The sequence below is a fragment of the Ricinus communis genome, chromosome 10, assembly GCF_019578655.1.
Source record: "Ricinus communis isolate WT05 ecotype wild-type chromosome 10, ASM1957865v1, whole genome shotgun sequence".
Taxonomy (NCBI): domain Eukaryota; kingdom Viridiplantae; phylum Streptophyta; class Magnoliopsida; order Malpighiales; family Euphorbiaceae; genus Ricinus; species Ricinus communis.
The window spans coordinates 2,978,434-2,994,681 of record NC_063265.1 but is presented as its reverse complement, the minus strand read 5'-3'; the positions used below and the strand labels follow the sequence as shown (position 1 = coordinate 2,994,681).

At 30.9% G+C, this 16,248-nt stretch overlaps 1 long non-coding RNA gene across 1 annotated transcript; it reads right to left on the bottom strand.

Annotated features, from left to right (window-relative positions):
• Positions 1-301: 301 nt before the first annotated feature.
• On the bottom strand, positions 302-1,661 carry LOC112535711. The gene is made up of 2 exons (XR_003079793.2): positions 796-1,661; positions 302-572 (listed from the first exon to the last, which is right to left on the bottom strand). It is a non-coding gene; the product is annotated as an uncharacterized LOC112535711 (long non-coding RNA).
• Positions 1,662-16,248: the final 14,587 nt, after the last annotated feature.

Below are 16,248 nucleotides of genomic sequence, written 5' to 3'. Positions count from 1 at the left end.
TGATCCCCTCTTTTGAGACCGTTAGTGGAACAGTATTATGTGAGCAACTCATATTTATGGGATTGTTCCATCTCGAAATCATATTGACCTCAGAATTTTTTTTTTTATGTGATGTGTTTGCTTGCACGTACGTATGTGTTCATGCAGGGCAGGGCAGTGTATGTATATGTGTATGTATATGTGTATGCTTGCCCCCATGAAGGTATTGATTGATTCATGTGCAGTGCACTGTGTACCTCAATTCTCTCGCTGCTAATCTCTCCTTTCCCCAGATTTTCCCAGTTGTCCTCTTTGCGTTATGTATCCATTAAGGTAATTGCAATATTATTGATTACAATACTAAAGTACAACTGATAAAGAAACCTTCTTATCTAAGTAAAAGCTAAAGAATCATAAAAACGAGCTCCTGACAATTCAAATATTTCTCATATTATTTCATCAGCAACCCGAACTTTATTCTGCCTAGTAGCATGACAAAAACTCCATTGATTAGCCGCAACAGCCATCCTGACAGCATACCATCCCACACCGCATGTATGGAATCTGTCCGATGAAATAGCAGCAGCGGCAACCTTCAAATCAAATATCAAAAACCATTATTACTACATTGTAACCGGTAATGATGCAAAACCCGGAGTTTTCCTGAAACAAGTCAAATTTAAGCTGTTTTTCTTTTTATTCTCTTTTCGTTTTTATTTCCCTCTAATCAACATAATAAGAAACGATTCTCTTCGCTTATTTATTTAGATATTCTTTCTATCAGTAGTAGCAACAAAGTGCAAACAAATTTATTACCTGCTGGCAGTTCCATGTGCTCATCGGATGCCTGCAGACGAGGGCCTGCTGTTGCATTAGCACATATGGCAACGGACATCACTACTAGGAACCATGTCAAAGCAATAAACAACTTTTCTTTCCTCACCATTTTTCTCTCACTCGCTGTTCTGCCTCTACAAACTCAAGAATGTAAAACAAGGGAAGGGGTGAGAAGCCTCTCCATCTAAGGCATCATATTTATACTAAAATATATCCGACTGTGTCCTTTCAGCAGTAATAAGAGAAAATGTAAAATATTCTTTGTAATTCAACTCTGGAATACGGGAAGCATCGGTGTTTACTTGCATCACATGGCCAAGTTGCTCTTTTGTAATTGGCCTCAGTTGTTGGTTTCTAGGCGAGAGTACTACTGTAGCTGTAGCTGCTGCTATGAAATATGAATTACTCTCTTTGATTCCATTTTGAGTTCTTTACTGTCATCCTTTAGGGTGGAGATTCTCTCTGTTTTTCTTTCTTTTCTTTTTTTTTTTTTTTTTTTTGAATTTGTTCAATGTGAAATCTATAACTGAGAACAATTTTAGGGACTTTTAGATGCTTTCTTTTTTCAGAGTCTTTGAGTTTTAAGTTTGGCAGAAGGTCATCAAAGATGTAAATGTTTTTCTTTCTTTTTGAAAAGCAAAGATGTACCTTAATTGCAGTTATAATATTTTGTTTGCATCAAAAATGTTATCCAAAATTCAACCTCCTCAAACCTCAATTTTTATAAAAAGTTAACAATCCGAACTCATAATAATATAAAACCAAACCCACTTGAATCTGAAATGAATTAGATCCAAAGCAATTTTTATAAATTAAGTTTGATTAGATTTTATATAATTTCAATTTAATCCAATTGCAATAAACAATATCTAAATTCTCCATTAAAGTAATCTAATTCAGATCAGTCCAAGTAAGATAAATTGGATCAATTATTGTAGTAGGCTGGTTTTCAATATGAATACTTTTGTTGAGTTTTTACATTATCTTATCTCATTTACACTAACATAATAATTTGTTCACTTATACTTTCATTTCTAAATGAAAATTGCATATGTATCAAATTTATTTATGTGATATGCGTGTATATATAATCTTTTTAATAATTTTTTTAGAAAACTTATGTTACACTCTTAAATATGACTCGCTTTCACAAATTTCTCTATTATTCTCTTTCAACATAATCCATCAGAAATTCGTTCAACAATATTTAGACAGAAGAGGAAGAACAAAATTGAAAAAAGAATAGAAAATCTTCATAAACTATCAAGATTGTCAATGTACATACTGGAACTATTATCATTTGAACGGAAATCTTTATTTAATTTTACACTAAGTTTTATTTCAGTCATATATTTTCTTTTTTATTACAGTCATTTAACTTTAAATTAGATAGCAAATTAGCTACTTATCTAAAATTTAGTGGTTTAATTCCCTAGAATAATGACATATCTAAAACATCCATTATTAAACTAATACTTGTTTTTAAAAATTGATAAATTATTATATTAGTCATCAAACCATTTAATCAAACTATTAACTTAACTCAAAAATACAAGCTTAGACTCCATATATCTTTTAAACTTTAATAATAAATTTTAGTTCTTTTTTTTTTATTATTATAATAACGTTCTCTTTTTTCAACTTAATTAATTCAGTATAAATTAGGTCTTGCATAATTTTTCCGAAATATTGAAATACACGATAAGGTATTTACATCAGTTTTCTACTTGACCAAATGTTAGAATAGACTATTTTCCGCCCTTTTCTTCTTTTAACTCGTCTGCATTTGGTATAAAAATATTAAACCAAATGAATTATTAATTTAAAGTTTAATACAACCCAATATTTCATTTAAATAAAGAAAAATTACGCAAACATTATATTTTTACATTGTTTTCTTATTTCTTCTTTTTTTACGCTTTTATTTTATTTTTATAACACTTTTTCTTTTCCTTTCATTTTCAGCGGTTTCTCTTTTCCTTTTTCTTCAAATTGAACTATGTTTCATATTTCTTTGCTTCATCTATTTAACTTGCAATTAACTGGTCCTAAATTGAGAAAGCTTACCCATTATTTCCATACAAACTGTGTCATATTTCTACACTAAGTTTACATTTTATTACAATATTAATTATTCTTTAATTTTATCTCGAATCCTTATTAAGGTTTTAAGTATACATCATTATCATTCATTTGATTTAAAATTTAGGATTTAAAATTTTTCTTAAACTTTAATAATAGAAAATTATAATGATATCAAATAGATTAATATTATTAACTTATGATGCAGTGCTAATATGACATCAATTATGTCCATAAACTAATTTTTATTAATAATGTGTCTTTTAACTAATTAATAAGATATAGTTTTTATTAAACTATTTTAATAAAACAACACTATGTTATATTAAAGGGATTAAATGAATGTATTTATCAATGAGATATTTTAGATATTTATCTTGATGGATTTGAATTATTAAATACATATATTTATTTAATATGTAGTTTATTTATTAGCTTGGTAGATTGAAAACAAACTTCTCTAATATATAGTTATCGAATATAAGTATAATGTGATTGTAATGATTTTTATTTTTTGCTCTGTATATTATAAATTAGTTTCAATCCAATTGATTTGAACTAAAATAATTATTTAAAAATAGATAATTTTTGAATCTCTAGTGTCTCGTACTATATATCATCCAAAAAATTAGTATGTACTGGATAATGATTTTTATACTATGGTTCAATTCTGAAAATTTAATTTTAAAATCTCTAATATTTGACACGATTTTACAAATTTAATGTCTTTGAATTCTCGTGAACCGTCCTCACTCCTACCTACTATCCAATATACAAGATAATGCTTGCTTGCTCCTCCACATGCATTGAGTAGACCTCCATGTAACACCTAATTAAGGATAATTAATTAATTAATTAATTGAGATAATTTATATTTTAAATATTAATTTAATATTATTAATCCTTTGATTTGATCAAATAAATTAATTATGCAAATTATTTTAATAATTTAATATTAACCAATATCAAAATGACTAAAATTAATGACTTAGTTAATTAAGATTTTAACATTGATAAATTATTTGAATTTTTTTAATGACATAAAATCTCTAACATATAGTAATTTAAAGAGTCATATCAACTAATTAACTTGGTCTAGGTCTATGACTATAAAGGCACTAAACTAATAACTATAAAATTAAGTTTATACTACTATTGTTTATTCATATTTTAAATGTTAATTTAATTTAGTTATTGCTTTTATTTAATCTAATAATTCCAAATAACTTAACTACACAAATTATTATCATAATTTTAATACTAACTTAAAATAATTCTTTAACGACACAAAATTATATATTCCATTTTCATTGATGTTACTAAATTCTATATTAATTTTTTAATTTAATTATATAAAAAGATAAATAATTGAAAATAATGTCATTGCTAAATTATTTCACCTTGAATTTAATATTTCACTACAAAACAATTATTGTTCTAACTGAATGTATTTGTTGATGTTCGATTAATGTGTGATTGATTTAATGATCAATGTTCTGTTGATTTTTAGATTTATGAAGAACTTTTCAATTTTCTTCTTGAACTGTTTTTCTTTTTTTTTGGATTTCAGCTTTTCTTTTCCAATCTCCATTATATCAGCTTTTTTACATATAAAAAGAATATTATCATTTTGGATTTTTATTAGAATTTATTGAATTTTGTTCTCTCTAAAAAGTTTAATATTTTCAAAATTTTATGTAAAATAATTATTTTAATTTGAAATTTTTTAATTTTTATGTTAAATTATTTTGATCGATGTTTTATTAGTTTACTGCTATAAGATGGAATTCATCTGTTTTTTTTTTTCTTCTGTTGTTGCTTTTTAACGAGAGTCTCAAGTCTTAAGTTTGGCGGAAGGTAATCGAAGACGTAATGATTTTAAACTTTTTTGGAAAAGCAATTTGCAATTATAGTATCCTTTTGATCAAAAACTAATTAATAGGTATTTTATGGTTACTTTATGTCACGACTCACTCTATGGACCCGTGACCGGCACTAAGGAAATGGTAGGCTTAAAGCACCGAATCCCGTAGTAAGCCTGACACTCACTAACTCAATCAAATCTCATCTCAAATTACTATTATTAAAGCCACAAATAATCTTAATAGTTACATTTTACATAATTACTTCGGTCTGTCAGAAAAATTATGTGAGACCCGAAACTCAGAAAATTACCACTGATACCTCTACTATTACTACTGTAGAGAATCTAAGATTTTTACAATTTAACATACCAAATCGAATACACCACCCGATGATGAAGAAGTCGGGTTACTGAGTAAGAGTCGCGGGAAGACTAATAGTCACGAATCTGAAAAACAGTAAATGGAGACTGTCAGTCTCGAGAGTGAGCTAAAATCAAATAATCTGGAGAATATTGCATTCTTCACAGAAAATATAGATTATTCGAATCAGTATATCAACCATACACCTAAATACCAATTATACTATAATCAATACCATAATTAGCAAATAAATAAAAAATATATTTTTACTTTTACGGGACGAGTGGCTCAGTAGAACCCTAACCCCAAATTCTAGTAGCCTTTCGGCTCTCTTAATCCAACAGGTCTGGCGCCCAGAGAGCAAAGCTCGACCAGGGTCCTTACCTCCAGCCTGAACACTTGATTCCAACCAAGCCGGCGCCCAGGGAGCATCGCTCGACCAGGGACCTTACCTCCGGCCTGAACACTTAATTCCAACCAAGCTGGCGCCCAGAGAGCATCGCTCGACCAGGGACCTTACCTCCGGCAATTTACTTAAATCAGCACAGAGAGCCATGCTCGACCAAGGCAAAACTCATCATAATCTTATTACCTGTCCATGATCATTACCGGTGCGCACGCGGTCCTGATGTAACCCATCAGGCGGCATGTTCTACAAGGCCACATTTTCCAAATCGCAATCATCACATTTAATAAATATCATTGTCTAATGAAATCATCCAACACATATCGAAGTAAAGATTAAAGATTTAGGGTAAAGCAATGTGCAATTTGTGAGGAAAAATAATAACGTTTGTATTATTATAACATTACTAATAATAATATTTATATTATTTTCAATAATTAATAATTAAGTGAAATCATTTATATTGCGATACTAATAATCATTTTAAGCATAAATTCTAAAATAGCATATTAAAATCAGACTTAGCAATAGTGCAATGATTAAATGACTTTAACTCACAGATTTGGCGACCTCCTAGCTCTGCTCTAGTGCCTCAGTTGGAGCGAGCCGAACAGACGGATTATCTAATCACGGAAAATAATTTATCAAAACGCGGAAACAATAGATCATTAATCATAGGTCTAGACTCCTAGGACTGACTATCTAAGAATCCCGATTCGGGAGAATTCTACCGAAAATCCGGCAGAACCTACCCTACAACATGGACATTTACCCCCTGTGGGTCCAGGACCTGCCAGGAAAACACTTCAAATATCCAACAATTCAAACAATGGGAGTCGGGTCCCCAAACTTCACTATTTTCCCGACTCCGCCACACAGCACAAAACACGAGGCAGGCAAACCGACAGACAATTATTTTTGACTCACAAATATCATCTAATACTCAACACAAATCAATAAGCATAAATTAAATCAAAGAATTTCTAAAAATTAACGGGCCAGAGAAAATTACCGAAACGCTCAATCGCTCGGTCAACTCGCCTCTAGCCGCTGGAGTCCGATCGACGATCCGAACTCACCATCGGACTCGAAATGACGCGTTGATGACGATTCCCGCTTCTCATTTTCTGATCTGACCCCCAATCATCCCAAGAGATTTGCGAACGATCTCGGCCGTCGATTCGCAAACTGAGTCTGATCGCCACAAAACCGGTGCCATTGCGAAGCTTGAGCTGATGAGAGTCGGGATACGTCCTTCGATTGTCCAAAGCTCACCGGAGCTCGCCGGAAATGCCCAAAAATGTCAGCTGCCTCTATTTTCTCTCTCCAGCGCGAACCTCCGTTTCCAGCCACCATTATTGACACCGTCGCCGCCAAAACAAAGCCAAGACCAAAGGGAGTCGATCGCCACTGAGATCAGCTCTGGCCATTGGAAAGGAACGGCCTCGGCCGCCTTCCTTGCGCTTCCTGCCCTGCCATTGGGCGGCCCGCTGCACCAACCCACGGCCACTCTCCGCACCCCGGTTTGCCAGCCGCACGCCGATCTCTTCATCCTCGCGCGATTCTCTCTCTCACCGACACCTCACTTTCTCCTTTTCCTTCTTCCTCGATTCCTTTCCTTTCAGTACCGACATTTAACCCCTGAACTTTTCCTTATTTCAATTTAACCCCCAAACTTCTTTTTAGCCTTTCAATTAAGCCCCTAACTATTTAATTTGGGTCAAATTAGAATTATTAAAAATATACAATTACATATATACCCCTGCCGACACAATTATTTACAAAAATACCAAACATACAAATTTCCATTAAAACCCCATATTAATGAAATTATACTTTTAATCCTCATCCAAAAATAATTTTTCAATTAAGTCCTACACACAATTAAATTAAATAGCCAATTTGCTAAATATTTTTCAACTTAAAATTTAATACCACTAGCTAATTAAAATACATATTTTCCCTAAATTCCTTTTATAAAAACACCCTTTACAATTTCTCCATAATTTTTCAATATATAATTTTATTTATATAAATATGCATTTGGGGAAAATTTGAATAACCAAAATATAATTATTTCTTAAATAATTACTTAATTAATTTCTTAAAAATTCAAACTGATAGGATATAGAAAGAATGACTCCTTTATTAGTCTAATTTTAAAATTCAAAATTTGCATTTAAATTATTCCAACTAGACCAAGTAAAAAATTAAATTAAATTAAATTAATTTTAAATAAAAACTCATTATTAAATATATAAAAATTCAGGATATTACACTTTATTTCAAACAATTAATAAGAAATTTGTTAAATAATAAAATATATTTAAATTTAAAAGGATATTAATATTGATAATCTGTAATTACATGTTGCTAACTAAAATAGAGAAGTGTTAAAATAATTAAAATAGTACTAATACATCTCTAAAATTTATAAAAAAATTAATAAATTTAGAATTAAAAAATATTAAGTTTATTATTTTATTAGATAATAAAATTAATTTGGCTACAAGTAATATTTTATTCTAATTTAATAATAAAATTAATTTTAGACGAGTTTGATACTTAATAATAAATTCAAGAATCAAATTTGTAATATTAGATTATCGACTTAATCATTCGACTAACACGAAAGGAGTAGTAATTAATTTTATTAAAACTCAATGGAGTTTTGATGTAATAAAATAATATAGGAACCGACCCATATATTAAAACAATGCAAATTTCAACTCCACTCACCAAAAGCAGAAACCTTATTCCTCCAAACAGATCTTTCCAAATCCAATGCAACTATTCCAAAAACTATTCAATGGAAGGATATCACTCTTCGAGAAGAATGGATCCTTGAAGGTGCAACCCAACCTCAATCACCAAAGCAAACAGAGCCAAATACAAATCTCAGAAACATAACCCAGTTTCCAGATGGGAAAGTCAAGCTTATATTCAACAAGAAATCAACTTCTTCTAGATTTTATGATGATGATTCTTCAACCTCGACCATAGATATTGGAAGGGTATCAAAAATATCTTCTGTTATTTATGCTCCTTACAAAGAACCAACTCCATCACAAACACAACCAAAATTTTTAACATCTGATATACTAAGCTCAAACATCATATTACAAAATGTTGATTACCAAAGCAATATCCCTAGACCTGTTTACAATGAACTAAAAAAGGATGATGATACAGAGACTGTCTCTACCCCCTCTTCACCATCACCATCTGCAATAACCCAAAATCTAGAAGCAGAAATCAACATGATTTCAAAAGATTTTCAAATTAATAAAAAGCTTTTACATGAAGATTTCTATTCAAAGAAAAACCATTCCAAAAAACTTTAGTTTTTTAAATATTTTCTACAAGAAAAGGACAGTATCCAGGAAAGATACTACCAATTTTGCATACAAAACAGAATCCAAATCAATTTTTTTGATTGGTTTCAGATTTATTGCAAAGAAAATAGTATTCTTTATCCTTTTAAAGAAAAGATCATTAGTCTTGTTACTGTAAGGAACAAGACTCCAGAATGGAAGGTCGGAGAAAATCTAACCATCCAGTCTGAACATCCTCCCCTTAGGAAAATGACCATTTCTTATAGAGAGAACAAAAAGGGAAAATAATCATTTCTTATGGAGAGAACGAAATAGAAGGCGTACCTTACAAATTAGTAGGAGAGGAGCTTCAGAAAAATGTCAAGAACATTATTCAGCAGAACAATTTCTCAAATACCTATCTTAACACAATAGGGAAACAGCTTGTTAGGATAGAAATCCAAATTCATAAACCTCCTACGGTCTTCACCTCTCCAATCCCCAACACTGGTCATCCAAGAGAGATAAGCCAAACATAAAAGCTCAAAAACCCAGTCTTCAAACCCTACCAGATCTCAAAGCCTAGTCAAGACCAATTTCAAAAGTAAACTGAGTTTGCTAGAGCAGTCAGGGAACAACTTAGCAAATTAGCCACTTCTGAGTCCTCCAAAAATCTAGTACCAGATACTCCTCAAAACAGTAGGAATATCAGTGCTATAGATCAAGCCCAAAGCGATGAATCTAATGATTCAAAGCTTGAAAGTGTCACTGAAAAACCTTTCAACATCAACAGATTGGGAAGGCAAGCCCCTAGATTGACTTGGCATACTTCTAGGAATACTGGCCCAAATCTAGGGATAGAAAATAGAAATAATATCCTCACCCAATCTAGATTCAATGCCTCTTCCGTCTATCAATGGAATATAGATGGAATGTTAGAATACAATATTCTTGGTCTCTTACAACAGATGACCATGGCAGCCAATGCCTACAAAACCCAAAGCGGTACCTCCGAGAGCCATTGTCGAGCTCCTTATAGCTGGATTTTCTGGCCAGCTTAAAGGATGGTGGGATTATCATCTCACACAAGCACAGCAGCTCTAAATCCTAGGTGCCATTCAAACCACCATAGAAAGGACCCCCATCTTAGATGAGCTAGGAAATCCTATTGAGGATGCAGTGTCAACCTTAATCTTGACAATTTCTCTCCATTTCATAGGAGACCCTTCTCTTCTAAAAGATAAGAATGCTGAGCTTCTTAGCAATCTAACCTGCAAAAAACTTAGCAACTTCCAAGCTTATAAAATGAATTATCTTCAGAAGACCCTCGAGAAATATAAAGGAGCAAAAGACAAAGAGGAAAAGCCGACAGCAAATACAAAAGCTATTAAAATCTCGAAAAAGGAGATTTTACCCTCCTCTTTAAAGCCTATCAGAACCTGGACTGAGATCATCTAGAAAGAAATAGAAGAAGACCCGGCCCAAAAGAAATTCCATATTCAGGAGTGGCTTGCACAGCAAACTCCTGAATTTTTAAAGATGGTCGAAGAATATTTAAAACAAGTACCAAGGACTGAAGTCCAACCAACAATTTCTCCAAAGTCATCTTCCTCTTCAAACAAAAGTAAAAGTATACTCTCTATCCCTTTTCCAAAACCTGAGATAGTAATTTTTTCTCAAAACCTATCTCAGAGCTCTCAAAGTATTTCAAAGCCTAACTCACAAGAAATAGTTTTGTCCCAAATAAAATTTTTCAAAACCAATGAGTATGTAGAAAAGAAAAATTTTCAAAGCATTTTAACTATTGAGGAAGGATTTTGTACAGAATGCTCCTCAAAACTAGTTTCAAAAATTTTCCCTTTAGGATGGTACTTTAAACCCTGGAATAAATCAAAACCCCAATCTTACTACCAGTCTATCCTTGAGGAAACTGGTTCTGCAAAATTCAAACACTTCAAAAAGCATAAAGACCATAAAGACCCGCATATTCCACATGCACCATCCAAAGAATCCTCCACCCTTCAGATTGGGGAATGGATTTACATTCACCAAGATCTTTTCCAATCTCCCTCCAAAGTACCTACCCTTCAGATTGGGGAATAAATCAAGACCCGCATAAGCCAAAATACTTCTTTCAACTATTGGGATTACTAACAAGCTTGGTTTAATACCTTTCTTTTACAAAATAAAGGACAAAGCCATTCTTGGCTTTTCTACTTCGACACAAGCACAATCCAAACTTCAAAAATCCCATATTGGTTTAAACAATGGTGGAATTTTTATGGCAATATTCTAGAGACCATAATTCCAGAAGTTCTACCTTTGTTTAATCTATTCAAAGCTCACTATTCAAAACAAAACAAAGCATTAAAGAGCATTGTTCTTCAAATCATCCTTGCCCGAAGATTCATAGTTAAATGGTGGGATAAATTTAACCACCAAGAAAAATTATCTCTAAAGATGGTACAAAGTTTTCTTTCAAAAAATAGCTTCTTGCCACCTTCGAAAGAACAGACCACTTTCCTGGCACAGAAGTCTTTCATTATTCCAAAGCTAGCGGCGGCTCAAACAGAAGAAGATTTCTTACAATTGATCAAACAGTTGTCATAAACCGCATCTTCAAAAGGAAAATCTAAAGCTTCATCTTCCTCTTCCAGCACCAGCTCAGCAGCAATTGATCTAGATGGTGACTCAAAAGAAGATGACTGTTTTGAAATATTTAAGCCCATCAAATGACATCTTTGTAAAGCCCTTAGATTGAAAACCAGAAATGGCAGCCCAAAATAATTCTGCAATGGGCCAAATGCCCAATAAATAAATAAAAAAGTCTTTTTAAAAGAAAAGAAAGAAGAAAAAAGACTCTGCACCGTTACTTTTTTAAAGTAAAAGATTCCTCACTGTTGAAGCGTGGCGGACAACTCCTGCAAAAGACGTGGAGCCCCTCACTCTATTATCAAAAGCATCCAAAAGACGTGGAGCCCCTCACTCCATTATGAAGAGCATCCAAAGCAACAATTAAAGAGCCTCAAGGCTGAAGACCTTTATAATTAGAGGAGCTACCAAAGAAGAAGGCAGACTGAAAAAGAATAAAAAACTCTTGTATTCTTCAAGTCATACCATTAAAAATATAGTGAGAAAAGAGAGTGTGAGAGTGATAGTGAGAAACCACCTTCCTCTTGTATTCAACTACTCTTGTAAGTTATATTTCTTTTGTTTAAAGCTTTTATTTTAAAGCTTTTATTTCAAAGTTTGTATATTTGTTCATCCATCAATAAGAATTTGTTATTTTAATCTTATTTTTCTATTTCTATTTAAGATTTAACAAGTGTATGCTCTGTGCTTGCCTCGTCTGAGGATCCTGCACACCACTTTCCTGACCAGAGTCATGCTAAGGGAAGATTCAAACCAACTTTTCTGGAAAGAAAAATTCTTAGCTCGTTTACCTAAGATACTAGGTGAAAGGGTTAGGAATACCATAAGAAAAGCCCATAATGGTCAGATTCCTTATGATTTCTACACTTATGGTGAATTAGTTAGCCTTACTCAGAAAGAGGGATTGAAGGTTTTCCATGACCTTAAACTCCAAAGACAACTCAAATGGGAAATGAAGAAGACTAGGTAGGAGCTAGGTAGCTTTTGTCACCAGTTTGAGTATAATCCATAGAACCTTTCCCTACCTGCAAAGGAAAATGCAAAGAAGATTTTTCTAAATCTTGTAAGAAAAGAACGTTTTTTCAAAATAGGAAAGCACCAAAAAATAAAGAAAATTTCTATAAAAGGCCATTCTCTTCTAAATTTTTAAAATAAAATTTCAAAAAAGATTTTAACAAAATTACTTGCTACAAATGTGGGAAAAGGGTCATTACTCTAAAGTATTGCAAGTTTTCTAAAAAGCTTCATGAGCTCCAAATAGAAGAAGAAATTTTGAACAAAATTTCAGCTCTTCTTGTTGATTCCTCTGAATCAGAATTTTCGAATAATGAGGAAGAGTTTCAAATTGATGAAATTAAAATCTCATCCGATTATTCTGAATCAGAATCTGATGATATTCCAAAGAATGTTAATATGCTCACTGGACAACAAGAAGCTCTTTTTGAAGCCGTCAAGCATATTAATAACCCTCAAATCCAAAAACAAGTTTTGAAAGAAATTCTAAGAACTGAAACCCTCGTCCCTTCTTCTAGTAAGAACACCTATGATCTTACTATGATCTTGAAAAAAGAGAAAAAGTTAAAGAACCCACTCCCTACTATCCAAGAACTCTAAAAAGAAATCAAAACCATTTACAACTGGTGTAAATTAATACCATAATTTTTTTTATTATTATATAAATGTTAGTTCTATATAAAGCATTACTGTAGAGAAATTATTTCTGTATATAGTGATTTTCTTTTAGAAAATCTATTATATTCTTGAACACAGTTAAATCTGTTATTTTCTTTGAACACAGTTCATGAGCAATTCTTCCAACAACATTTAGGCGTAAGATGAAGAACATAATCGAGAAAGGAAGAGAGGCATTTTCATAAATTATCAAGAATGTTGCAGTATTAGTTAACTAATTATTTATCTATATATTGGATGACTATTATTATTTTAATTATAAAATTATATTTATAAATAATATTTAATATTTATTAATAATATTAAAAATAGAAAATTAAATATTTTTAAATGTATTTTTAATTTTTTAAAATTTTAAAATTTTATTCTACAATAAGATTATTTTAAAAATATTTATTAATTGATTTTATTATTATATAAATTAATATCATCAGTATATTGAGATTATTATTTTTAGGATTAAAAATTATTATATAATTAAAAAATAAAATTTTACTAAATATAATATCAATAATTTAAATTGTTTTTAGAATTAAAATCATTATCTAATTAAGAAACTATTTTATTATGTATATAATAATAAAATATAATTAATAAATTTTTCAAAAAAAAATTAGAACCATTTTTTCTAACCAAAAATGTAATTAGTATATGTTAGTTATTAGAATTTTTAGATGGGCCACTATGTATCTCATATTTTTATACTTTTTTTACTTTATGGAGAATTAATCTCACAAAAGGTGGAGGAATGTCTTGACTTCTAACTCCAAAGACAAGAATCCTTACCAACCTAGCTAGGCCTAGATTAGTTAAAAATTAGAACCATTGTTTAAACATACATGTCAAAATAAAAATTCTAAATGTCAAAATATAAACACACATATCAAAAAGAATTTATATTTCAAAAATTAATATATATTCCTCTGCAGTTGGTAACAAAATATTAAACCAAATGAATTAATAATTTAAAGTTTAATCTAATAAAATCATATTTAGTTTATTATTCAAACTAATAATTTAAAATCGATGAGTTTATAGATTGGATTGGGGTGAATTGAATAATTAGATTGGGCTTATTATGGGTTTGAAGAGTCATAGAGATGATGGAGCGAATACAGAGACTAGGGATGACTACAGGTTAGCCGCTAGTTGAATGCTATCTAAATCTGAATCTGTTTAAACTATACTTATCTGAACTCGTCGCAAATCCGTTTAAGCAGTTGTCCTTGTTATCTGAGCTCATTCCGGATTTTTATAGAAATATCTGCATACTACCTGAATCTGATTAAAACGCGTTTAAATTATACAACTACTAAATAAATTTTATGGGCATTTAAATAGGTAGTGGGTACCTTACCCATTAAAAATCTATTTATATGAATATACAGATAATTAAATGGATATCTATTTACCGAACCAGTTTACAATAATTTAAATTAATAAGAATAAAAAAATTACAAAACATAAACTAATTAAATCTAAGTATTCAACATTAAATGTTTGATATATTAATACAAACAAAGCATAACTTCAATAAAATTATAAAATAATATTATAAATAATAAAAATTAAATAAAATGTAATATTTTTTACAATTTGTAAATCTTTCAACTCTATATTCAAAATGCTTATATATATATGCGCCTTTTTCTAAAGAAAAAACATTCAGTGACTTAATGATAGAATGATTTTATTTTTTATAAAAGGTCCAAGGTTCAATATCTATAAAGAACAAAATAATAATAATAAATTTTAACGTGTCTAATAAGGTAGGGTGTCTGCAGGTACCCTATAAGATATCCGTTTAAATAAATGGTTAACAGATTTGGTTAGGGTGTTCTGTACCCGTATCCGTCTATATTATTGGGTTCGGATAACGAGTATCCGCATGGTTAAACCCAAACCCGACACAGATAATAAATTTAAATCACAAATCTGTGCAAACTCATTTATTACTATCCAAATTTATCCTAATAGGATTCGATCGAATGGGGTGTCTAGAAATACTCACTCCACTGCCATCCCAACGAAGACTTACTCTAAATCATCAAAAACTCAAATGATCTAAATCCAAAATAATTCAAACCCAAATTCAAGTTGTTTCTTAAGATTTGACACCGCTCAAAATTTATAAACAATAAAATCCGATTCTAAATATAATTGTTAATTAAAACACTATGGTATTCTTATGATTATTATATCAGCGGCAATAATTTTTAATATTAATATTTTATTTTATTTTTATTAAGATTTTTAAGAAAATATTATGAATTTATATAATCTTTTCCAAATATTGCATTGTGAGAATTCTAGTCATTAGATAAAATAGTTAACTTGAATATGTTTTCTGTATTTATTATGTTGCAATTTAGTTTAATCGCTATAATGAATTTTTTTTAGTAAGAGAAAAACTCAAAGATTTTTCATGTTATTTTTATGAAAAGAGCAAAACCGACATCAATCCCAATCAGAGACTCGTATAACTCTTTGCTACCGTCAATCCTAACCCTACTACTATGACTACCACTAGTATCCCTCTTTTCACCACTGTCACTATCACCCACTATACAGACAATACCACCAGTCATTAAACAAAAATAATAATAATAATAATCCAAAATATATATTTGGATCTTTAGAATCTAGGATTCAGCCAAGGGTTAAAATAAATATTCACATAAACGGAGAAGAAAAAAGAAAAGAAGCTTTGAAAGAGACAAACAAAGACTTTTTCATGTTCTTCTGGCACTGCTCTACGGTAGCCCATTGTCCCACTGTTTGGTATGCACAAGTTGAGCATTATTCCTTAAATATGGCACTGCACAGCAATAAATTTTGTTTGGTTTACTCGAGTGCACTGGCGCTGCTGCTGTAACTTGTGACTTTCACCGCATGTCTCGCATCCGATTCCTTTCTGTTTTCCATTCAGCAAGTGGTACTTTTGATATATAATTCCTGAGTATCCAAAATGTAAATTTCTGACCCTCTTACAGAAAAATACAATTTCTGAAAAATCACTCTTTAACCCCACTGAATTGTTGTGGTAAGCTGGTGCGAATGA